Source organism: Equus przewalskii, chromosome 10 (genome assembly GCF_037783145.1).
Source record: "Equus przewalskii isolate Varuska chromosome 10, EquPr2, whole genome shotgun sequence".
Lineage (NCBI taxonomy): Eukaryota > Metazoa > Chordata > Mammalia > Perissodactyla > Equidae > Equus > Equus przewalskii.
The window spans coordinates 52,965,414-52,989,661 of NC_091840.1; the positions used below are offsets into that span (position 1 = coordinate 52,965,414).

Below are 24,248 nucleotides of genomic sequence, written 5' to 3' on the forward strand. Positions count from 1 at the left end.
GCTGTGTGTACCTTTGCCAGGATGCCTCCCACACGGGTCCCTGGGGAAGCATTGTGACCTTCTCTCTGTGCCTACAACGGGTCCCCATGGCTCTTCACACCGTGGCAGCTTTGGGAGAGCCCTGAAGAAGTTGGCCATGAATGGGTTTATTTATCCTCTCTCTAGCTTCCCATTGATCTACTTACATTCTAGACAGGAAACGAGAGGTCTAAACACTGGAGGACATTTTCTAAGACATGTGGATGGTCGTTCCTTTAAAACAACAACAACAAACTTCAGGCTTTATTCAGCAGGGATGCAACGGACTACTCTTGTGACCCTTCTCCTCTTGGAGAGTGTTCTCCACAGCTGGCGCAAAGCCTCTCCGTGGCCTAGTCCAACCCGTCGTTCAGGCTTGCTGCTTGCTTCCATGAATGGGGGTCCAGCCGCTCTGAAAACCCCTCCCTGCTTCTGAGTCCTTCACTCGTGCCCTCCTGAGCCCTCATATGGCCCAGCCATGTTCATCTTTTCTTTGTTCGGCAAGATCCAGGTCCCAATCTAAATCTTCCACATAGCATTGCCGATCCACCCAGTTGACCATACTCCTCCTTTGAGTGTTTACAAACCGTCATCTCTTCTTCCCCTAAGTGCTTCTCTGTGGAGTGTTGTATTGGACTGTCCTCAACAAATGTGGGTTGGTGCTCACTACATCCCAGGTGCTCTTTAGGTTCTGGGGATACAGACAAGATGCTGTCCCTATAGAGCTTATATTCAAGTGTGTGAAACAGAATCAACAAGTGCATGGATAAGTGCAATAATTTCAAAGAGTGAAGAAAATGAAGCAAGGTCATGTGATAAAGGGACTGGGGAGGAGGGAGGGATAACATTAGATAAGATGCTCAAGGAAGATACGGAGAAAGCATTTGAGTTGAAATCTGTGTGATAGAAAGTGCCCGTGATACAAAAATCAGAAAAAGAACATTAAGCAGAAGGAATAGCAAATGCAAAGGCCCTGAGGCAGGAAAGAGCTTGAATGTGGGTGATCATAGGTTTCCTTTAAAAAAAGGATTTTTAAAAGATGATTGTATTTCCCCTGCAGCATCTAGCACATAATAAGGCAATCCACTGCTAGACTGTCATCTCCACAAGGCAGATTCCGTGCCTATCTCACTTTCCATGACTAGTACAGTGGTTGGCATGTACTAGACACTCAAATTGATGAATGAATGGATGCTCCTTGAGTGACTGAATGACTTACCTGTGGTCTGATAGCAGTTTTGCGGCAGAGCCAGAATGGACAAGGAACTCCTTCATTTCCTACATGTTGGTCTGTGCTGAGCCAGCTCCCTTCAAATCCCTGTTACCATTCACTCAATGAAGCAAGAACAGGGCACTTACTTCCTCTTTGGAGGAACATTGTCCACATGAGTGAGATCTCACATGTGAAATGTTCGGAACTTTTGGAAGCTGCTCAATAAATTCAGGCAATTCCTACAGTAAGGCTTAGCAGCTGGGAAGCCAGAAGTCATTGTATATTAAATTTTCCCCAGGCCACCACGGGAATGCAGTGGGACCAGTCTCTGCCCTCACCACTGTAGGATTCCAAAGCTGGCACCTCTTTTAAGCTGTTGGAACGTGGATAAAGCATTCCATCCTGTTAGCGGGGCGCTCTTTCACCTTCCCTGCTGCTGAGTGTATTGTTGTCGTAATCCCAGGGCTCCCGTCTGGCCCTGCTCTCGCATTCTCTCGTGGAGAAGCCCATGTACAGTCACTCACAGCAATCCCCAGTGGAGGAGTGGTTTTCAGTATTGGGGAGACTGTCCATTCATAGAAGCAATTATGGTGCAAGATCAGTTTTCAAGAGAATCAAGTCTAATAAAGAGTATAATGAAAAGCTTTGTAAAACCTCCCACTCTCCAACAACAATAGCTGAACCTATAGGCCTGCTTCAGCTTTTGGTGGAACTGTAAGAAGCATAAACTACTCTAAACACCTTTGAAATGCTAAGCATAATTGACCCTTCCAGTGGCATACTTCTTTCCAGGGTTACTATTCAGGATTATAAAATAGTGCATGTAGTGGCCACCCATTGAAATAGGGAAGGGATGAAGATCTCTGATGCTCTTCTTCAGTGAAACCAAGACACACCCACTAAGGGGCCAAATGGTTTCTAAACAGTAGAAAGTAGGTGCTTTAGGAGTGATATTTCCTTGAAAGAATTCCCAGCCCATGCTTATTTCCAGACCTACTCTGCTGCTGTTACCACTGCTGATGGCACCCCCCCCCCCCGAATTCATGTGCAGAGAACATCCAGATGCTAACAACCTCTCTCGTGAATCATGAGCCAAGCTAGACTCGTAGCTAAGCTCTGCGTTTGCACAGCAACAGATAACCCGGGCTGAGTATTTCTCAGCACACAACCTAGCTGTTTTCACCAGTCAGCCAGAAATATCAAGCCCAACAATGTCCTGGTGTAGTGACCAGAGTTTAATATTGTATGTGTGACAATAACATATAACTGGTGAGGCGGGAGGAGGAGACAGAGGATGAAATGGCGGAGTCTATGCCTCCTGGCTTAGCCCCTTTTTACCATCTCACAATTACTCTCTGAGAGGGCAATGTCTGCGAGACAGTTTGAGCGTAGACACAGACCTAGTCATTGGACACATCCTTTTGCCAGTTGAATTGGGGGCCAGTTCAGCAGCTGAATTCCCTAAGTATTCCCTGCTGCACAAGTCACATCTCCAAAGCATTGTCCAGCCTCTCACATCAGAGGCCTCTAACCTCCCAGGACCCGTAGTCCAGATGGCCTCTAGGCCAAGCAACCAATGTGCCCTGGGGTAAGCATGCTCTCTGGTCTCTGATTGATGTAGAACCCAGTTTAGAATGAACTGGAAAGGCCTCTTAGGGGCATAGGGGCACATCATGAAAGACTATTATTTGCCACACAGTTATAATAAAACTTATTTCTAGTTGGTTTCTGCTTATTTCCGGAAGAAGCAATTTCCCCTCTTACTTGAGAGGTCCTGGGAGGGAATGTTTGACTCTTAGAAGTCAGTAGATGAGGAAAGTCTCTTTGAATCCTTCTGAATAAAAATCTTCCCATTAGACCCTCATGTGTCACAAATAAATCCAGTTTTCAGGACATACTTTCCATCTTGGACCACTTTTCATAAAAACAAAATTCACAACTAGGAGGTTACAAGCTAAGATTGAGGCTTTGCTCAGTGCAGACACTCGTTCTGATTTAGCTTTTGCCATTGTTTCTTTGGTGATTTGGGTAGTATAACTCTGAGCCAATCATTGTGAGCCTTAGAGTCCACAAATGCAGAATGATCTCCAAAGTCTTACTGATATTGCCCAATGGAACTTGCTTTATGCATACAACTCATACAATGGATATTTTGAGCACCCACTATCCATTTGTACACTAGTACTATCCTTCCTCTCTATAAAGGGCACCTGATGTGCATTTAGGTCAATAGTTCCGGTACCTACTCTCTACAAAAATGAGTAAGATAAGGGGAGAGATGAACTCCTGTCTTACAGAGTCCAGGCGGAAGGACAGACTTGAGCAGAAATAGCAAAGATCGATATGCTAGGGGTTAGAATTGAGGGTCTAACACAATGTGGTGAAAGCACAGCGGGGAGAGGAAAAGTAATTCTTGCAAGACTAGGAAAGTTTTCGCCGAGGAGGGGACCACATTGGAATTTATTCTCGAAAGGGGGCTTTGTCAGACGGAAAATAGAGAAAAGTCATTCCCAGCGGGTGGAACCACATAAGCAACATATGCCACATAGAGATATAGGAAAGCTTGATGAGTCTGGAGAAAAGCAAGTTGTCCAGGGTGGCTATTGTGTGGGGTGTGGCAGGGAGAGTGAGCACAGAAAAATCTGGAGGGCTTTGTAGACGTGAAAGACAAAAGGCCTTCTTAGTCCAGTTCTGGACACTAAGAAATGGATGGAACCACTAGAAAAACCCAAGCGCTCTTCTGCTCACCCTTACTCCTGTAGTGTTACTGAGACCCGGAGCACAGGATTTAGGAGGTAAAAGTGTGGGTTTTGGTGTGTGATAGATTTGAGTTTTTTTCTTGGCTCTGAAACTTACCATAATTGTGGCTTTAGAAAATTATTTATTCTCCCTAAACCTCAGTTTCATTATCTGTAAAAACTGGATAAGAGTAGCACCTTCTTAAGTAGGGACATAAGGAACAAGTAAGAGAAGGTATGCGACGCACTCAACAAATGTCGGCTGGCACACAGTCAGTACTCAACAAATGTTGAGTTCATAAGAATAGATGATTAATAATACCTGGTGAATAACATATGATTGATAACATTTCCTTGGTCGGGGTTGCTAGAGAAGCCCAGGGTCAGGTAGATCAATTGAGGCCAGATGATCCCATGGCTTGGTTTCTGAGAACAGCCCTGTTGGGATTTACAGCTTTGGCCCCATTTCTTGGCCAGATTTGCAATGTCCTCAGATTTCCTTCCCCACAGGGATCAAGGAGGAGGAGCCCAAGCCTTGGATTATGAAGACGTTCTTGCTTCTCCCTGTGTAAATTGATAATGCCAAGGGTTTCTGGCGCCAAGCAAGGGAAAGTGTCCCCCGTCCCAGGCGCCTTGTCCCCACATGATTACTAGGTGCCTGCTGATATTAGACCCTGGGGACTGTCTTTGAAGTCCTTGTTTCTTTCCCTTTCTGTCTTTCTGTGTTTAACGTTTACATTGTATGAGGAGGTACAGGGAGTGTTTCTACCTCCCGGCAGTGGTTGTAACCTTTAAAAAATTTTTAAAAAATAGACAACTTTTTTAGACCAGTTTTACATTCACAGCAAAATTGAGCAGAAAGTACAGAGAGTTCTCATATAATTCCTACCCGCCCCAGACACAGCCTGCCTCACTAGCAACAGTGTCCACCAGAGCAGTACGTTTGTTAGAGTTGATGGACCTACATTGACACGTCATCATCACCCCGAGTCCATAGCTTAGGTTAGGGTTCCCTCTTGGCGTTGTACCTTCTATGAGAGTTGTTGATTTTTACACCAGCAGTTGTCCTGCGAAAGCCTATCCAAATAATTTGGGGCAAGACTGGTAATGCTCACCTATTTCCAAACAACCTGTTTTGGAGAAGAGCATTTAAGATTGAGTAGAAGCACAAAATAAAGAAAGAAAGATGTGCAGGAAGGAAGGGAAGAGACAAGAGATTGAACCCTCCGCTCACCCAGGCACGTCCCACCCCCAATCTGAAGCTCTTCACAGGTGGACGGAGTGATCGTTCTTGCCTAAAATGTCCCTGCTCTTCTCCTGTTTCCTGAGTCTGCTTCTGCCGACCTGCACCTGTCTCGGGCCTTCCTCTTCCCGGAGAGGTAACTCTGCCTGTGAGTATTTTCCTTGTAGCTTTTCCCCCCACACATCCTCCAGGGGTACACGATGGGTCCCCAAACTGTGAAAGGGGAAAGTTTTAATTTGAAATAGAGGTCTCAGAAAGGGCCTGGGGCAGTTCTGGAGAGATTTTTTTTCAGCACCTAAGGTAACTTTCATTGCTCGCGCAAAGTTCTTGTAAGGAGATCTGCGTCAGCCTCCTGCTTTGACACATGAAGCCTTGTGGGCAGTTGGCCGCCCCAGGAGCCCCAGAAAGTGCTGAGATGTCCTTCCAAACAGGGACCCAAACAGCTGAAGGGCTCCAGTTACCCAAGAAGTGAGTGACATGGACACTTTGCCAGATGGAGAAAGGAAAGGAGTAGAGTAAGGGAGGTGGTAGAGAGAAGGACAGAGGAGAAAGAAGGACAGTGACAAGAGGTGGGGGGAGCAAAGAAGGAGTGAAGCAGGACACTTTGAGCCACAGCTGTCAAGCAGCCTGGTGGAAAGGAGAGGAGCGTCGTGTCCCTGACCATACCGGCTGCTATACTTTGGGGGACAAGGGTGGCACCCCACCTTGAGCCCCAGGGTATGACTGCTGATTTACCAGCCCAAATTACACCCTGCCTGAAGTGGAAACCATTCTGGCTGGTCATGCAGGTCCTCTCACGACAGGCGACTATTGTAAACAAAGCCAGCCATTTGTGAGCTGCCAAGTGGAGTTTCTTCTAAAGCTTTGATTCAGGAATTAAATATGTATTAAGCTTTTTCAAACAGTGAATTAAAATGCATGCCCACTTAAACGTTTTTGTTTTACCTTGTTTTTGCTCATTTGCATTTCCTGTATTTTTCTAAAACGAATATGGATTGTGTTGGCAGTGATAAAAATAAATTATTTTCAATTATGAAAATTGAATTGTTTAAAAAATGCACAAAGCAATTTTTTAAAATGTAATAGAGAAAGAGTTGAAGGGGTACATATAAAATTATAAACCTTGGTCAGCCTGTGTGATGGAGGTGGAATTGGAACAAGAGATGGGAGCCTGTCAACTTTTTTAACTGTCTCTATATAGCTAGACTTGTTAAAATGAGTGTATGTTAATTTTGTCATTTTTAAAGTAAATTCAGGAAAAAAAATTAAAAATATTTTTGCCATTTGTTTTTAAAAAGCAAAGCTGCGTCACTAAGTGAAACACTTTTAGCTCACTTTTTTTACTTGTATAAAATTTTGTTAATTGAATATTATTTTCTTGTCTTTAGCAAATCCTTTCTGCCGATTTTACACGTGTCAGTCCACCTGACAAAAGTTGAGCTTTGCATTTGCCCCTTAGTAGTCACCAGGACTTTCTGTCATAGGTGAATGTCTCCACCAGATGAATTCATACATGTGCATTTAATTCAGAGCTTCAATAGCTTAAAAAACTTTTTTTCAGCTACGAAAGTTTCAGGTTGACAGAAAAATCTGGAAAATAATTTAAAAGATATTCATGACCCACCATCTGGGTTTAATAAGTGTTATTTTTCCATATTTGCTTCAGATCCTTAAACATAATTGCAATAAATAATAATAATAATAAAACACTACAGTTATTTATCTCCTGCTGCCATCCCAACGGCAGCTGTTTCTCTGAAGGCAGTGTGCGTTTTCCTGTCCAATGTTTTATACCTTTGTTTTCTGTGTGTATCCATAAACAATATGCACTACTATTTTATATTTTAAAACTATACCAAAATAGTATGGTGCTGTATACATAATTACTTTTTGCTGTTTTTCATCAACTTTTCTTTGAGATTTATCTAAGTTGATACATGTAGCTCTGGTTCACTCATTTTCATTGCTGTATATCATTCCATTGTGTAACTCCACTACAATTTATTTATCTATTCTCTTATTGATTGGCATTCAAGGCATTTCTGATTTTCCCCTGTTGTAAAAACTGCTGCATTGAACATCCTTGTCTGCGTCTCCTTGTGCACGTGAATCAGAGCCCACCCCAGGGACCGTCTTAGCAGTGGACCCACTGTGTCATTGAAACTCCTTGTAAAACTCAAGAGTGAGAGAGAAACGTACAAAGTCTTAGGTTTTCTCCGGGTAGGTTGGTTTTAATAAGGGTTCTGGCTCATCTCATTTCATGTGAGGATGAATTCTTCCTTTTGCCACTTTTCTCCCAGATTTAAAAACCAGGAAACTTCTTAGTCAAAGCCCTGATTATGAAGAACTTGTTGGTCAGAACTGAAAGAACTAACGCATCCTGAAGTGGAACTGAAGGGAGGACTGGTGAACCAGTAATTTTTTCCCTTCTTGCTCTCAGAATATTGCATATCAGTTTAGAACCTGTTAAACAAGATATCAGGATCAATGAGCTTATTCAAGAAAGAAAATGTCTTGGTAAATAGAATGATAGATTAAAAGTCCTGCATCTTTATGAACCCAGACGGAAGGATGTCTCCGTGGTGTTGCTTGATGAGCATCTTGTAATGGTGTTTTTTTCCCTCCTCCTAGATCAATTTCAGTGCGTTTGCATCAGCAGATTCCAGGTGATGGATCGGCAGCTTCATTTTAATAGTCTGTTGGTATGGAGTGACCTGTGGCCTTTCCAGAAGAGGTAAAATAAATCCTGCTGTCGTTGCCCCTCCTTCCACCCTCCAACCCTGTCATAAATCACCCTCCCACTCTCAGTGCTACCACGGACTGACAGGCTCCCTGAGGACCAGCTGCTGCCTGGTACCTGTGGTCACCTGAACTCTCTTCAGCCCCACATGTGAGCACCTGCTGCAGAGGTGTAGGACACCTGTGCCAGACCTTCCCAAGCCTTGCCAGTGCCACCAACACCTCCATGCTGTGCGTCCCAAAGTGGGCTACGTGTACTGGGCGTGATATGCAACACGAACTAAGGTGGCCTACTGTTCAATCTGTCTCATCTTAAGAGTTATTAATTTTTAAATATATTTCATAAATTTTATTGCTGAGGATAAGGCTAACATAGCATTTAAATTCAAAAAAATCATCGGTTTTAAAGAAAAAATATTAAGTCTGAAATGTGCATGTGTCCACGGCAAATACAACGAGGATCACGTGCAGATGACTAGATGTGGGAGACGCCACCTGGCCAAAGCGTAGCCTGGCTTAATGTGCTGTAAGTCTCTGAACCTACACGGGCATCACACTGACATGAGTGTTACTTCGGGCCCGTCCCCTCAGTTCCCTGAGTCTCGGTTCACCCCCTGGGAAATACAGCACTAGACTAGATCAGTGACTCTAAGCCCTGCCTTCACCTCTGACTCACCTGGACGAACTTTAAAAATCCTGAGGCCTGGCATCTGCTCCAGACCAACTCGATGAACATCTCTGGGGGTTGGAGCCGGGATCAGTATTTTTTAAAAGCTTCTCCAGGTGATTGTGTGCAGGCAAAATCGAGAACCACTAGATATGATGATGTCTGTGGTTCCTCCCAGGTCTCAGATGAATGGATTTTCTGATCCTGTGGGTAGACTATAAATGTGAGGTCAGTACGGATTCAGTAAGTGTGGAGGATGCTCGCTGTCCCCTCAGGCCAGCCATAACAAGTGTGATATTTAACCACTGTGCAGGCTTGGGTCAACGCTGGTCTGGAAGCTCCCTGAGGGCAGGGACTCTGTCCTTTCTCTGGGTTTTACTGGTTCCTACCACAGTGCTGGTGTAGAGGAGGTGCTCAAGAAATGGTGGATGAAAGAATGCTAGACTGAAGTTCAGGAGCGTGACTTATCAGGGCATCTAAGGTCAATCACCTGGTCAGAAATTAGTAACCAAACTCACAAGAGACTGACTTTTACACCTGAATTCCGCTTTATTTGTTTCTAAAGGGAGCTCTTCTGGGTCCAAGAAGTGGAAGCAGTCTTTGTCCCAGTGCAGTCTCTTGCTGGTGAATGAGGTAAGGGAGTTACTAAGTGAGCACAGAACAAAAGTTGTGTCTTCTAATGTGCTATTCCTATCAAGTTCTGATGATCTGACAGCCCGGCCTCCATTGCCTAAAGGCTATTTTCACGTAAAGGAACAGGATCAATCATTCGGAACCAGCGTGCCTGATGGACCTCCTGGTGACACACCGACAGAGTTTCATTTTCCAACTCTCCTTTTTCAGATACGCGTGCAGACCACCACCCTGCCGGTTACCCTCGTTGCCACAACACACAGCTTCCTAAGTGTGGGGTTATTTTGCGTTGAGTTAGGCAGCTTGCTAATGACATTCTCAGGACAGGCACTTTAATCTCCTCATAGGTCATTCCAAATCACTCCACAAGATGGGTTACTTCTGGAAAGCTGCCCTGGAGACAGCTAATCCCCTCCTTCTTGCAGGCTTGCTTTACGGAGATGGCATCTGCTGACCTTATGTTTCAGGAGCCGTCTTATTTTGAGGGCTGTAGATCTTTGTCCACCATCTACGGTTACCACAGCTAAAAATACTTTGGAGGGTGAAGAATCTTCAAGGGGACTTTGCAGTGTGGACTGTATTCCTTCTATTTTGGTACCATCTTTCAAGGCAAGAGCCTTGTTACCGTGCTAAGAGCCATATTACCTGATAGACCAACATTTCATCTTATAGTTGATTAGAAGCCCAGCTTTATATGGAGCCCTGTGATTATGTTGCCTTTTCCCTGCCAATGTTCCCAATAATCATGCTACCTGTGATTTTCCTGATACACCATCTCCACTTAACCTCAATACACGGAATTAGCCACCTTCCCCGTGCCTCACGCCAATGCTTCAATCCATGTGTGTCAGCCATAATCTTCCCGCACGCACCTCCGTCTCCCACCCCCAACAGGACAGTTTTGAGCTTCCACATAAACTGGGATCAGAGGGACTGAGATGTATTTGTGTTGCACAGGTGCTGCTGTTTGTCTAAAGAAAAGTACAGAATGCGATGCTGCGGGACCAAACTGAGCTGTGGGTGTGTTGCTAGATCTTTGTGTGCCCTTGACTCAATGGGCTATGTGAGTATCACTCAGAGTCACTCATGTGCCACGAGGTTGCCCATCCCTGATTTCAGGCATACATTTGTTAGGCTCCACCACTTGCTGCCTCCTGTTTTTTAGTGTGCTTAAATAAAAGGAAGTGCTCCTACTATAGAAAAATGTTAGGGGAACTCTGAGGACTGGCTCTTATATTAAGGAAGCTCTTCCTTAAGTTTAGTTTACATTTTTCCTCCTCTACTTTTAGTCTAATTGGACCATAGAGGAAGTGTGTGTGTGCACACATATGTGTGTAAGTACTTGCACACAAATAGAACATTTATGGAATGGTATACAAGAAACTAGAAACAGTGACTACCTTAGTGGAAGGGACTGATGAACTGGGGTAGGAAAGAGACATTATTTTCTATTTTAAAACTTTCTGTGCTATTTTAGATTGTTTCTTCATCCATTAAAAAAAAGAGATTGTGTCTGAATGATCATGTGATCTTCTGAGTCCCTTCTCTATGAGTCTATAATTCTCTTGAATTAAGGGTATATTTTGTACTTTCTCTCTCTAATCTCTTTACTGAATTCTGTTGGTTATATAGAAACACTTCATTTTTCCAGCACTGTCTGAGAACGAAATTCTCCACACTGCGAATTCCCCAGGTAACTGAATATAATCCCTTTATATTGCTGAAGTTTGGAATAATTTCTAATGGAATATTTATAAGTTGTATTACATACCTTCCTACCTTCTTCTTTTTTTTGTTACAGCTTTACTGAGATGATTTTCATGTACCATAACATTCACCTACTAGAAGTTCACTGCTATTTAGTATATCACAGAGATGTGAAAACATCACCCACAATCTAATATTAGAACATTTCAATGCCCCAAAAAGAAACTCCATCCCATTAAGCAGTCACTCCCACTGTAATCTATTTCTGTCTCTATGGATTTGCCTATTCTGGACATTTCACATAAATGGGATCACATAATATGTGATCTTTTGTTCCTATCCTCTTAAAAAGGGTAGAGTCAATAATATTTTACTTTTTCTTGATAATTTAGGCTTATTGCTATTGACAGCATGCTCACAGTGACCTCAAGAAACATTGAGGGAGTCTGTTGTCTCTAGATTCCATGGCCCATTGAGACGTACGTGACCTTGTCAGAGCTCTGTTGCTCAGGCCATAGGGCAACTTCTTGAATACCCTGTCTTATGACCTTTAACTCCTGTTTAACCATCCTTTGTTTTCTAGTTCTCCCATTTGTGCAAAGTTGGACCATTAGTACATAAACTAGATCAGGCCTGAGGTCCCATGTCTTCTCTTGACCCTGGCTCATGATGTAACTCAACTGTGACCCTCTTTGGTGTGTTTCTCTCCTTCTCCAGGAGTGATTAAACAGGCCGAAATCCTCCCTTCTTTTATTGCTCTCCTGAGCATCTCGTATCATTCAGTCAGCTAGATTCCATCTTAGAGATAAATCCCCCACAAGGGTTTTATGATCTCTCTGGGTTAAGCAGTATTAAACCCTCTGATTCCTAGTATCCTTTCTTGTATCCTCTCCTCTTTCTTAAAATAGTCTGTACCTCTCATGTCAAGAACTTTTTTGACTTCCCTTTCTCTAAAATTGCAGAATTGTAAAAGAACGCTTTCCCTTATTTCTCTTGAAAAGCACGCATAATCAAAACATTTTTAAATGCAAACCTCCAGGCAGGGTGGGGCAGGGCAGCCCCTTAAGCCAACGGGTCTGCCAAGTCCAAGAGCATGTGCATGTTTGGCAGCGAGAGAGGGTATTTGACATCTGAACTGTCCTGGAAAGTGAAGAATCTCTGGAAGTATTTTCTTTACCTTTTGGTAGGGTTGGGGGGAGGGGAAGAGTCTAACTTGGGGCCCTACCTTGGATCTGGGTCAGACTCTTACAGGGGTTGTTTGAGCTTTGAGTCAGGTTGGCAGGAAGGGAGTTGTCGCCATTCTGAATTTGGCTAGAGGAGCATGGCAGGTCTGACCAGGAGTGTGTCATGGGAATTTGAGATTTCCGGTCTTCTCCTCTTATTCTCGTTGTCAGAATAAGCCCAGAAGTTTGGGGCATCCTTGCTGAGAGCAGCTCTGCATCCTTGTGCGCGTGGAGATCCAAGACAATTCATTCTGTTTCAGGGAAGCCAATCCTTCATTGGGCCTGACTCGGGCAGGGAAAGGATGGCAAGGAGAAGAGCGCCTGGCACATAGCAGACATTCAGTGAGGATCTGTTCAGTGACTGAAGCTCCGGTGTCGAGGCTGAGCAGTTGGTAGCGACTGTCCAGCATGGGATGCTGAGAAAGATCCTGAGGCTAGGCTCTGTGGGAAACGCTGTAATTTAGGATTGATCTGCCGCGGGCGCAGGTGAGCGAGTGGAGAGAAGCACAATGTACACATGAGTCTTGTGGAAAGTGAGAACAGAATCTGAGCTTGAAGACATTGAAGTGGCCGTAAATTGCAGATGGGCACCAGAGAAGAGTGGGTGCCTCCAGCCCTGGAGGACCTGACACCAGGGGACTCTGCTGAGCTCAGACCTGGGCAGACTAGCAGACAGGATACCCCCAGGCTCAACCCGAGGTAATCAGAATGGCGGCAGCCTCCACAGCCTCCACAGCAGCTATGCTGCCTGGGCCTGCATTTGGCTGAGCAGGAAGCAATCCCTCCATAAGTGACCCAGCACTGCCCCCTGGTGTAAACCCATCCAATGCACATTGGCCCGAAGGATTCCTTGGGGAGCCTCTTTTATTTACAACTTCTCAGCAGATGCCGTCAGCATTTGGGCTTTGGGACTAATTTCAGTAATCTACATGAAGCCAATGCTGCTGTGATGTGCGCATAATAGGCAGGAAGAATAATGTCCTTCCTGCCCCTGTCTGGTTGCACCCATTCAGTCAGCCTTTAAGAACCACCACTCAGTAAACACTTAATATGTGACAGGCAGTTTGCGTGGCCCTCTGTTTGTGTCCCACTGTTAATCTCTAGGAAAGGTGCTATAATTATTTGCATGTTGCTGATGAAGAAACTGAGGCTCAGAGAGGACGTTTCACTTTTTTTTTTTTTGAGGAAGATTAGCCCTGAGCTAACTACTGCCAGTCCTCCTCTTTTTGCTAAGGAAACCTGGCCCTGAGCTAACATCTGTGCCCATCTTCCTCTACTTTATTTGTGGGACGCCTACCACAGCATGGCGTGCCAAGCGGTGCCATGTCCTCACCTGGGATCCAAACCGGTGAACCCTGGGCAGAAGCGGAACGTACAAACTTAACCACTGCACCACCGGGCCCGCCCCTCACTCTTTTTTTAAAAAAGTAATTTTATTGAGGTCATAATAGTTTATAACATTGTGTAATTTCAGGCGTACATTATTGTCTATCAATTCCTCAATACACTTCATCGTGCTCACCCCTAGTAGTCTAACTTTTATCCATCACCATACATATGTACCCTGTTGTCCCTTTTGCCCACCCCCAACCCCCTTCCCCTCTGGTAACCACTAATCTATTCTCTTTGTCCATGTCTTTCTGTCTCTGGCGTATTTCACTTAACACCACACTCTCCAGGTCCATCCATATTGTTGCAAATGGGACAATTTTGGAGGACGTTTCACTCTTGCTGCAAGAATATGACATTCAGTTCTGGGTGCCACCAACCTGTTACCAATGGTACCCCAGACAGCAGGAATGAGAGGGGAATGGAGGGGACAGGGGCACTGCTATTTTGTTTTATGTCTGGCAAATATATTTTCATGATGAACATATATTACTTCTGTATATACTTTAAAATTTAGCCTAAATTCTGGGCGTCACATGCGATGAAGGGATATGGCCAGTCAAGCATATCCAGAGAGCTCAAGGTGGAAGGAGGGGCAGGGAGCAGGACCTGGGCTCTTCCACCATGAAAGGCGTGGTTGCACAAGGATCCGGTGGCTGCTTTATGATCCTGGAGAGCGGGGAGAGTGGGTTTCTCCTGTGTGTGTCTCCCGTGTGCAGACATAGGGCCAGGGGAGCGGATTTCTCCAGCAGGATTCAGCTGCATGCAAAGCATTTTGCCAGCCAGTAGGGGCTGCCCCACCAGTGAAAATGCTGACGTGGAGGTGAAACATCCTTGCAAGGGCTTAGACTGGACGTCACTGGGAAATTTAAACAACAGGAGAATCATTCGTGGGGAGAAGACAGGTTCTGAGTCCCTAGAGCCTCTGACGTCCTTCTGTCCCCAGTAGCAGTACCGGCTTTCGCCTGTAGGTGTCAGCCTTGGCTCAGCTGGGCCCCAGCCTGTCTGGACCTGGGTTCCCGCCATTGCCTGGGAACTTTTCACCTGAGGGGGTTTACAGACCGAGGATGCCCGGGGAGAGTGGAAGGGCTGCACCCCCAGAGATTCTGCTTAACTGGTCTTGCGTGTGGGCCGGGCCGTGGGATTTTCAGAGCTCCCGGGTGGTTCTGGCGGGAGAGACTGGGTGCTTTGACTGCCGTTTCTCTTGGTTCCGTGGGCGGCTTGTTTCCCTTTCTTTTCTTTCACTGAACTCTGCAGAGGGAGCTGGGCCCACAGGAAGAAACTAGGAGCATCTAAAGAGATGTCACCGGAAGCTGTGAAGAATACAAGCTCGTTCAGGGAGAGAAATAAGAAGGTCCCTCCCAAAACAAGAGGGAGAGAAGAAATAAGCCCAAACAGTATGCACGAAGGGATGGTGGGCCTTCGATTCCTTCAGGAAACGAATTAAATCAAGCCATGCTAAGGGCAGGGGACTGTTCTAGAAGGCAAGGTGATGCCCTGGGCTGGGGGCTGGAGACACACCCCCTCCAATAGCAAGGTCTTCGGCTTGTGGCCAGGCAGTGGCAGTTGGGATTCAGGACTCTTTGGGGACCTGGGGGCGTGGGCTGGCAGAGGTGGATGCATGGGGAGAATGAGGGGCCTCCTGAGGCAGAGCTTACCCTGAGAGGGACTGGGCTCCTGTCGGCGACAGTGACCAAGGAGCCCACAGCCTCCATCCCCAGGGTGGGCTGCCCTCCCATCTGCCCTGCCCGGCGTGGGGATCTCACAGAGAGAAGGGGCCAGTCGTAAGAGCAGAAACAGCGATTGGTACAAACCGTGCTGCCCTGACACAGGCTGGGACTTGGGTGAGGCGAATGAGTGCAGAATTTAAGAGGACAACAAAAAACTTGGTAATTAATAAGATTAGTAACATTTCAAGGCAATATTTTTTTCAATCAAAATTAATGCAAAAGGGCCAGCTCCGTGGCCGAGTGGTTAAGTTCGCGCGCTCCGCTGCGGCGGCCCAGGGTTCGGATCCTGGGCGCGGACATGGCACCGCTTGTCAGGCCACGTTGAGGCAGCGTCCCACATCCCACAACTAGAAGAACCTGTAACTAAGATATACAACTATGTACGGGGGTGGGGTTGGGGAGATAAAGCGGAAAAAAAAAAAAGATTAGCAACAGTTGTTAACTCAGGTGCCAATCTTTAAGAAAAAAAAAATTAATGCAAAAGAATCCATGATGAACAAAACATCAATATTTGCAATTAAGACAGGATTAGTATTAGTGGGTTTCCTTTGCCTCAGCTCCATGTGACGGGGCACTGCTCTGGGCTGCTCTCCCAAAGCGAGGGCAAAGGGCCGGGGCGGGGGGGGTCTCCTCCCACTTTCCACAAGTACTTCCCCAGAGCCACCATCAGCTTTGGCACATAGAGAACTTATCACTTTAGTCCCTGACTGGGGACTGTCTTGGCTAACAGAGCAGTGGTGCCACCTAGCGGGAGACTCCAGCGCCAAGGAGTGAAAGGTGGCACCAGGCAGAGCAACAGGGATGCCTGGAGCTGGCCAGGTGAGAGGCTTTGTCAGTCTCATGGGACACAGTTGAGGCGGGGCAGCCAAGGACTGTGTGAATAGATGGGCCGGGACGTGGGGAGTGTGAGGGAGTGTCTCTGTGACTCTTATTCCTGTGGCTGGGTACCCCCAGGGCAGGAAATTCCCGTTAGAGTCTTCGCACTGCCAGGGCTGGGGGCGGGGGTGGGGTCGGGGGGAGGACGGGGGGGTCGGGGGGGGTGACCTCGAAGCAGTCACTTATCCTGTACGTCCTCATCTGGGAAATAAGGAGGTCGGCCTAGACCATCTGTGTGGCTCCTGTACTCTCCGCCATCTTGTGCCCAAGTCTCTAGTTCAGGGACTTGAGTGAGGAAACTAGCTCTGGGAGAAACAAAACATACCCCTGCCAGGAGCTCCATGCAACTTCAGTGCAGTCCCGCCCGGCATGTCCCCAAGTCCAGTGGGGAGTGGAGGAAAGAATTTCTCCGTACGGATGACTGCCCCAGAGTCAGTGATGTGGCTTATTCTTCAAAGTTTTATAACAAATACAGTCTGTGCCAAACAGTTTAGCACTTAAATAGTTACAGTGATAATCAATTCATAGAACCTTAGACATGCAAGGTGAGTGAAAAGGAGTCTGCGAGTGCCCAAGTAGATTAACAAGAAAAAAACTCAGAGGTTTCACTCAGAGAATTTAAACGACAAAAAAGGGCTCTTAGAACTAGAAGAATTCTGAGAACTCACGTAGGGCAGTGGTTCTCAAAGTGGGGTCCGTGGACCAGCGGCATCAGCATCACCTGGGAACTTGTTAGGAATGTGAAGTCTCAGCCCCTTTCAGGCCTGAGAATCAGAAAATGGAGGAGGGGAGGCCCAGTGATGTGTGTTTTAACAGGCCCTCCCAAGGAGTTTGAGGCATGTTAAAGTTTGAGAAGCCTGATCGAGAGCCACACTCTCAAACTCTCGTGCCTGCCAGTTGCCTGGGGATCTTGTTAGAATGTAGACTCTGATTCAGTCCTCTGCGGAGAGGCCTGACACTCTGCATTTCTAACAAGCTCCCAGGTGACAATGACACTGCTGGTCCTTGGACCACTCTGTGTAGCAGGGAGCTAGGCCTCTGTTTCCCAGACGGACTTAATGATCAAAACCACCAGGAGTGCTTGTTAACCGCACATGTTAGCAGGACCCTGCCATGAAAATCCCCACTTAGTAGATCTGCCACAGAGCCCAGGAACCTGCCTGTTAAGTAGCTGCTCTAAGAGTTTGCCTTTGGGGAGAGCACTGGACTTGCCAGGGAGGCTGTGAATGCAGAGTCCCAGGCCCCAACTCCCACCCACTGAATCTGACTCTCTGGCGTGGAGCCCTAAATTCTGTATTTTTAAAAAGTACACGGTACAGTTCTGGTGCCCTGCTAAGTTTAGGAAGCCCCTTCGGATAGCGCAGACCTCATTTTTCAGGTAAGGACCTGAAACCACAAAAGGATCTAGAAGCAAAGTTAAGACTGGAGCCCAGATGTTCTCATTCCTGGTTCAGTGTTCTTCCAACGACTAATTTGAAAATACAACGTATGGGGGTAGGAACCGTGATACAAAGATGAGTAAGATGGTAAGTCACATCTCCTCCTTAGAAAGTAGCGGGAATGAAAACGTGCCCCCTGAAATGGGTACAGAGGATCAGGGCATGACCACCAGTGGATGTGGAGGCCCGAGAGCTGGCGATGGGTTAGGGTTTCAGCTAGTGGAGGAGGCCGGGCAGGAGGAGCAGAGGAGAGCCACGTGTGGGCGTGTGAGCGCGGGTGCTCCCCTGACAGGCAGAGGGGCCGTTGATGGTGTCTGCACAGAGCAGTGCTAGGTCAGAGTTGTGTTTCAAATAGGCCTAGCTAAGAGGACTGAGCTATGTCAGCTAATTTGAATGGACTCGGCTGCGATGTTGGTTGCCTCGAACCCTAGACATCCTCTTGGCCAAATGGCTAGTGAACTGTGTGTAGCTCAGATCACCACACCTTCGTATCACCAGCCTTTAAATGGAACCATGAACGGCAGGAAGGGACCTGTCAAAATTGCTTCTTCCTTTTGCTGTAGAGTAATGATTACTACTCAAACTGTCTTTTTATCTCAGGAACTCAGGATGATTTAAAACATGAAACTGCTATTAATATTTCCTTACAGAGATGGCTAGAGCCACAAAAAAAAGCCCGTGTTTGTCTTCAACCCCATATTTCAGACAGTGAAACAAAGGTGATAGATTGCTTGGGATTACAAGGCAAGACAGGGTGGAAGGGAAGAAGGGTGGGCGGGAACCCAGGTTGAGTGAGCGTTAACCACCGACGCACTCAACACTGAACAGCGGAAGCGTCCGGGGAGCAGAGTCAGGAGTCCGCATCCCAGCTCATGGAGGTCTTTGGGGTTCAGAAGTTTGGGGGCCCCTCATTGCCGACAGGACTGATTCCAGGCTTGGGGGCAGCCCAGCTGGTGCTGCCACTCTGACCCTCCCTAAGGGGACACGGTGGGGGGGAGGCGGGAGTGTGCAAGAAACAGGCGGTGGGAGGCACATGTCAGGCTCCCTCCAATTGCAACGGGACCTGCTGAGGTCTTGGCTGAAGCACTGATCTTCCCAAAAGGAATGGCCCTTGTTTTGCCACGTCCCGTGGAGCCTCTCCAAAGGTGAGAATGACCCACATGGGGCTGCATGCCCTTGGCTGTGGGAGATTAATTATAGCCACATCAAAATTAATCAGGTGTATTTCTCCATCACTCATTACATTATATGTAAGACCCTGGGGTCTGGATTTACTGTGGGACTGAAAGTAAGTCACTTCTAAGGTAAAAACTCGTGTCCTTTTAATCTGCTTTCCAACAAGGGATCATCATGTCTGAAGGCTACGGCCTTTGCTGAATCTTGTGATGGTGGTAGAAAGGATCCCGGGTGGCGGACATTATAGGATGGCAGAAAACTGCGTCTGGCAGCACGCAGCTCTGCTAACTGGCTCCTGTTGCCGTTCCTTCATTGTCACAGTCAGGCACCACCTGGACACTAAGCCTTCGGGTGGGTGACAAGAAAGGGGTGACTTCTCTCTGCCTCCCCGACTTGACTCTGCTCCATGGGCTTCCCCCGGTGCGGGATGTGAATAGTGAGTGGGACGTGTACCCCACCCTCTACAGCCCAGAGAGGGGCACACGTCCCAAACCTGCCCCCTTCACCAAACCTGCAAGTCACCCCAGCAAGCCTGTAGGGTGGAGAAGAGAAAGGCTCAGACAGCCACAGGCTGGTGGGCCCCCAGTGGAAATGAAAAAGGAGGAAATTTTATGTTTCTGGCCATGGACCATTGTTTGAAATACTGGCTTTTGCCCCTGGGAATGATGCCAAGATGCCCTCAAAATAAGCACCAGGTATTATGCCTTGCTCTTCAGGTCTCGACACCCGCTGCCACGGGGCAGAGACCCCGGGCCCAAAATAGGCGCAGCTGCTTCGATGCTGATCTGGCCCGGAGCTGAGGCTGAGCCGTATTTGGAGATGTGTGTCCCTCCACCCACCTGCTGCCCTCCCCACTCTGAGCCTTGGGACCTCAAGACAGGAGTCTCTCTCCCTTTTTCTGGTCTAGCTTTCTTGGGGAGTTCCACTTCACCCATTCCCTGTTCCTGGGCCCGTGGTAGGCAGTTGGTAAATGATAGACAAATCAATAAATGTATAAAGAAACAAGGACTTGACACTTCTAGCAGCAAAGCCTGGGGAGATGGAGGCTCTGGTGCTGGGGTGCATGAGCTGACCGTCCCCTGGCTTCACACGGCAGGACCTCACCCCAAGGGCCTCCTCTCTCATACTGGATTCTCTCTTCACTGAGCCACCAGGAATTGCAGACAGCTGTGCCCACACCCGTTGTTTCAAAAAGCCAAGAAAATCAAGTTCATGGTTAGGATTGCTCACAAATTTTTAAAGCACTGCTTCTGGGTTATTACTGTCTCTTTATTACTGATCTGTGGAGGCAGAAAGTCAGGAAAGAAAGAACTTATCTTCCCCAGGGGCTCACGGATTCCCCCACCACTTTACTTCTCCTACCAGGAATTCAGTTCAACACGTGCATTGAGCACCTGCTGTGTACAGGGCACTGTGCTCATTTTGGTCTCTGACTATAAAAGCATGTGACATTGTCACTTCCTCAGTTTCCCATTACCTGCATGTTTTGTTTGTCATCATTATTATTGGAGTGCTTGTCTTTCCTTTATTGCCCTTGAAGTTCAAGGTTCTGTCTCATTTATTTTTGCATCCTGAGGTCACTGGGTAACACTGTGTCGATGACAATGGTCCTTTTTCTTTATCTAATGTCCCCCTTCTCTCAGCAAGCTGATGAAGGTGGCCTAAGGGTATCTGTCACCTGCTCCCCGAGATCTCCTCAGGGCTCTGGAAGAGGGCCACGTCTCATTTGAGAGAACACAGAACAGGCCCACAGATGCACAGGCGTTGGGGCTCCTTGCTCCTCACTGCCTGGAAAGCATGAAACATCTTAGATAAAAATACTCTGTGCCATCCTGGGCCCCTGACTCCTGGTGGCCTGCCGCAGCCGGGAGCACAAGAGCCTCCAGAATGTCTCGGCATTGCTCAGGGTAACCGGATCGCGGCTCGGCTCCAGCAGGCAGCCTCGAGCCTCTCAGCCTCAGCCGTTTTTAGCAGTGGGATTATTGCTCGGGGTAGAAATAGACCTCTGTGTTCTGGGTGGCTTCCTCACCCGCATTCCTAGGCACTCTTCACTTTATTAAAGCTCTCAGCTGTCGCGGTGATCCAGGCGTGGAGAAAGGAAGGGCTGCCCTCACTGGCTAGTGGCAGGCTGCAAACTGCAGCCAGTTTGCCCCCCATAAGGACATGTTACTCTTATTAGAAGCTGTGTCCCCTACATGTCCTTAAGAAGGGGCCATCTGCCAATCATAAATCAAGATCTCATCTGTTCCAAATAAAGAAGGAGTCTGCCATCCTCGCTGATGGTCCCTTTATAGTTGACAGATACTTTTTTTAATCCTGTGCTTGAGCATGTATTGCTTGTGTGATTAAAACATTATAAAGGATAGTAAAAAATAGAAATCTACTGCTAAGGCTCAGCAAAGAATCCAGAAAGTCAGAGGTTTCTGGAGAGTATAAGAATTACAGGGGAAAAAAAATCAATAAATTCTATGCCCAAATACCAGAAAAAAATTACAAAAGAGAAAAATGAGGCTATTTAGAAAAAGGAAAAGTAATTTGCAATGGCCCTTAATTTGAAGGCCCTTAATTAACTTCACCCAAAGAAGTTAGCCGGAAGAGGAGGGAACCTTCCCCCTTTTTTGCCCTCTTGTTTGGGGGCTCATGTGCAAAAGAACCAGTAGAGATGGCAAATGAGCTAAAGATCACTCAGTTCCTGTTGAATGGTCAAATGGCCTGTCTGATGACAGGGTGGGCTGAGCTGGGGGGCCAGAGAGGGGTTACAGCGGAACCCCTGGGGGAAGTTAACAGAAATAGTCAACAGTCAAGGTGAAAAAGCAAAGTCGGCTTTGGGGTCTATCAGCCCAGTTCTAGCACACACACCGCCTCCTGGGGCATGTCTCATGCCTGTTTCACCAGCTCCCAGGAGGCAGTGCTTTGTAGCATAAAGGAGTCCTGGGAACTAGAGAGAATCCCAGCTCTGCTGGTTTGACCTGGAGCAAGTTACCCTGGGTTTCAGCTTTCTCCTCGTCTGTAAAGCAGCAGCAATAAGCCCATCTCGTCATCGCTGAGTCGTTAGTAGGATGACATGAGGTGTGCGTGCTGAGAGCCTGAAGTAAGAGCTGGGTACACAGCTCCTGATGTCATCCTGTTCCTCTCCACTGCCAGACCAGGCTTCCCCTCTTCCTCTGTGAGGCTCAGCAGGTCCTTATTTGGAATGAGACTCGTGCCTTCATTTTTCTCTTCATAATAACAGGGCTTATATTGTCTATAGCCCTGGGCATCCTTTACTTTATGGAACAAATTAACACTGGCAAAGTTGGTCATAATATTAACTCACAGAAAATTAATTTCTCCATTTATACCCTACACAAAATCAGAGCCTAATAGATGGTGATGGACAGCTTCCAGAACCCAACTCCTCGCCCTCTCCTTTGTGTGGAATATCGCACTTTGCTGATAAGTGGACACATCAGGTCCTACAGCCTCAGAGGTTTTCAAGCTTGTGGCCCAGTTCTGCATAAAATGCATCAGGGCCCTCTTTGATCAATTCTTTGTCTGAAATTTTATAAAACAAGTTTACTTTTAAAGATGGCCTTCCCTTCCTTCTTTCCTACCTTCCTTCCTTCCTTCCTTGTCTCTTTCTCTCTTCCTTTCTTATCTGTATTTTAGTATGTATTTTTAAAAGAAAAGGACTATTTTAGAAAATATAATCACAATATCGCATTATATCTTGAAAATGAACAATAACTCCGGAAAAACCACCATCAGATATCCAGTCAATATTCAGATTTCACCAGCTGGGGTATGTGCGTGTGTGTGCATGCATGTGTGTGTGTGTGTGTGTCCCAACAAGGTCTATTCGGTGCAATTGATGGTTAGGTCTGTCAAGTCTCCTTTAATCTATGGTTCCCCCTTCCATTTTGGTTATATCTTTTTCCTTACAATTTATTGAAAAAACTAGATTTTTTTCTGTTGCATTCCCTGCCTCCTGGAGTTTGTTGGTTGTATCTTGGGTCTCTGTCCCTTGCATTTCCTGTAAGTTGGTGGTCACGTTCAGAGGCTTATCAGACCCAAGTTAGATTGTGGGCGGGAATTCTTGCTAGGCAGTGGTGTGTCCTTCTATCAGGAGGCACGTAATGTCTGGTTATCTATATTTATGTGAAACTAGTAGTTGTGATTCACTTGGGGTTCACAATTCATATCAAAATGGTGATATTCAGTTCTTTCAGTCCTTCTTTATTTATCAGTTAGAATATATCAGAAACTCCGCTTGGTTTTCTCTTTTGCGCACTCTCCATGGAAGGCAATCTATAACTTCCGTAAATTCTGAGAGGCTCTGGAGGACCGGGGCCTTGCTCCAGGCTCAGACCTGGGCCTCAGTCAGACTTGTTCTCACTGCATGACTTCCTCTCAGTGACAGCCACCCCCGAAGGACATGCACATTTTAGCCACAGTGTTGACATGAAGTACTGAAAGCAAGTCAAAGAGATGTGGTCTTTGAGACACGATTATCTGAAATCACTGATAGGCCAAATCTGACATGGATTGTGGTCTCTTCTCTACGTGATGACACATCCCAGGAGATGCTAAACTCCATGTTGGTGCTGAAGGGAGCTCCCCTGGGTCTTTAATTCCCACTGTCAACCTGGGTCACCTCCTAATCTTCTAGAACCACATGAAGAAGGGAACTTGACAACGACTTCTGATAAGTTTAATTGTGACAACAAACCAATGATTCCAGGTTGGAAGATGCTGCTTCCAGTGGCAGTTCGGCCAGATATTCTGACTTCCTGCGTATTTTCTCTCTTAATGTAAAGACAGCGTTACCCTGGGTAAGGGGTGAGATTTTCTGTTGTGTGTCTTTGAAATACTGCAGACTGAGCCAAATTTACTCAGTGGTAGATTTAGACTGAACTCTTGGAGGGACGAGATGCTGTTTATTCATTTGTGTATTGCTAATAGTTAGCAGAGAGCTTGGGTGGAGTGCTGCCCAGCACACGTTTACTGGATTCCAGAGTAGTTCCCTAATCCAGTGTGGAGGAGGGGGTCTGGCCCTCGCCTATGACCCTGTGCAACTTGAGATGGGTTTCCCCAGCCAAAACATTGTGTTTTCCTCATATCATAATGAGGGACGACTCTTCTGACCAACTCCCCTCCCCAATCCCCTGCCAAAGCAGTGGTTAACCTAGGAGTATTTTTTCTTTCTGATCTAACCTCAGATTTAAACCAAAAGCAATCACTTACTGTCCCCACATACACACACCAATGATACTCATCAAGCCATCTGCTTACCGGGATTTCAACCTCAGGCATTAAAAATCACCAAACAACTGGGGCCGGCCCCATGGTGGAGTGGTTAAGTTTGCACGCTCTGCTCCAGCGGCCCTGGGGTTTCGCTAGTTCAGATCCTGGACACGGGCATGGCAGTGCTCATCAAGCCATGCTGAGGTGGCATCCCACATGTCACAACTGGAGGAC

The 24,248-nt window shown here is 46.7% G+C and overlaps 2 long non-coding RNA genes across 6 annotated transcripts; one reads left to right on the top strand and one right to left on the bottom strand.

Annotated features, from left to right (window-relative positions):
• Positions 1-4,996: 4,996 nt before the first annotated feature.
• LOC103557158 (uncharacterized) lies at positions 4,997-14,057 on the top strand. Of its 5 annotated transcripts, none has more exons than XR_011523193.1 (7): positions 5,253-5,360; positions 7,513-7,729; positions 7,844-7,946; positions 9,184-9,251; positions 10,209-10,314; positions 10,884-10,944; positions 12,442-14,057. It is a non-coding gene; the product is annotated as an uncharacterized lncRNA (long non-coding RNA). The 5 variants fall into 5 exon arrangements; XR_011523195.1 differs by having other exon boundaries at positions 5,257-5,360; positions 7,513-7,626; XR_011523194.1 differs by lacking the exon at positions 5,253-5,360 and adding an exon at positions 5,754-5,929.
• Positions 7,418-10,543, bottom strand: LOC139073962 (uncharacterized). Its single transcript, XR_011523192.1, has 2 exons — positions 8,628-10,543; positions 7,418-7,933 (listed from the first exon to the last, which is right to left on the bottom strand). It is a non-coding gene; the product is annotated as an uncharacterized lncRNA (long non-coding RNA).
• Positions 14,058-24,248: the final 10,191 nt, after the last annotated feature.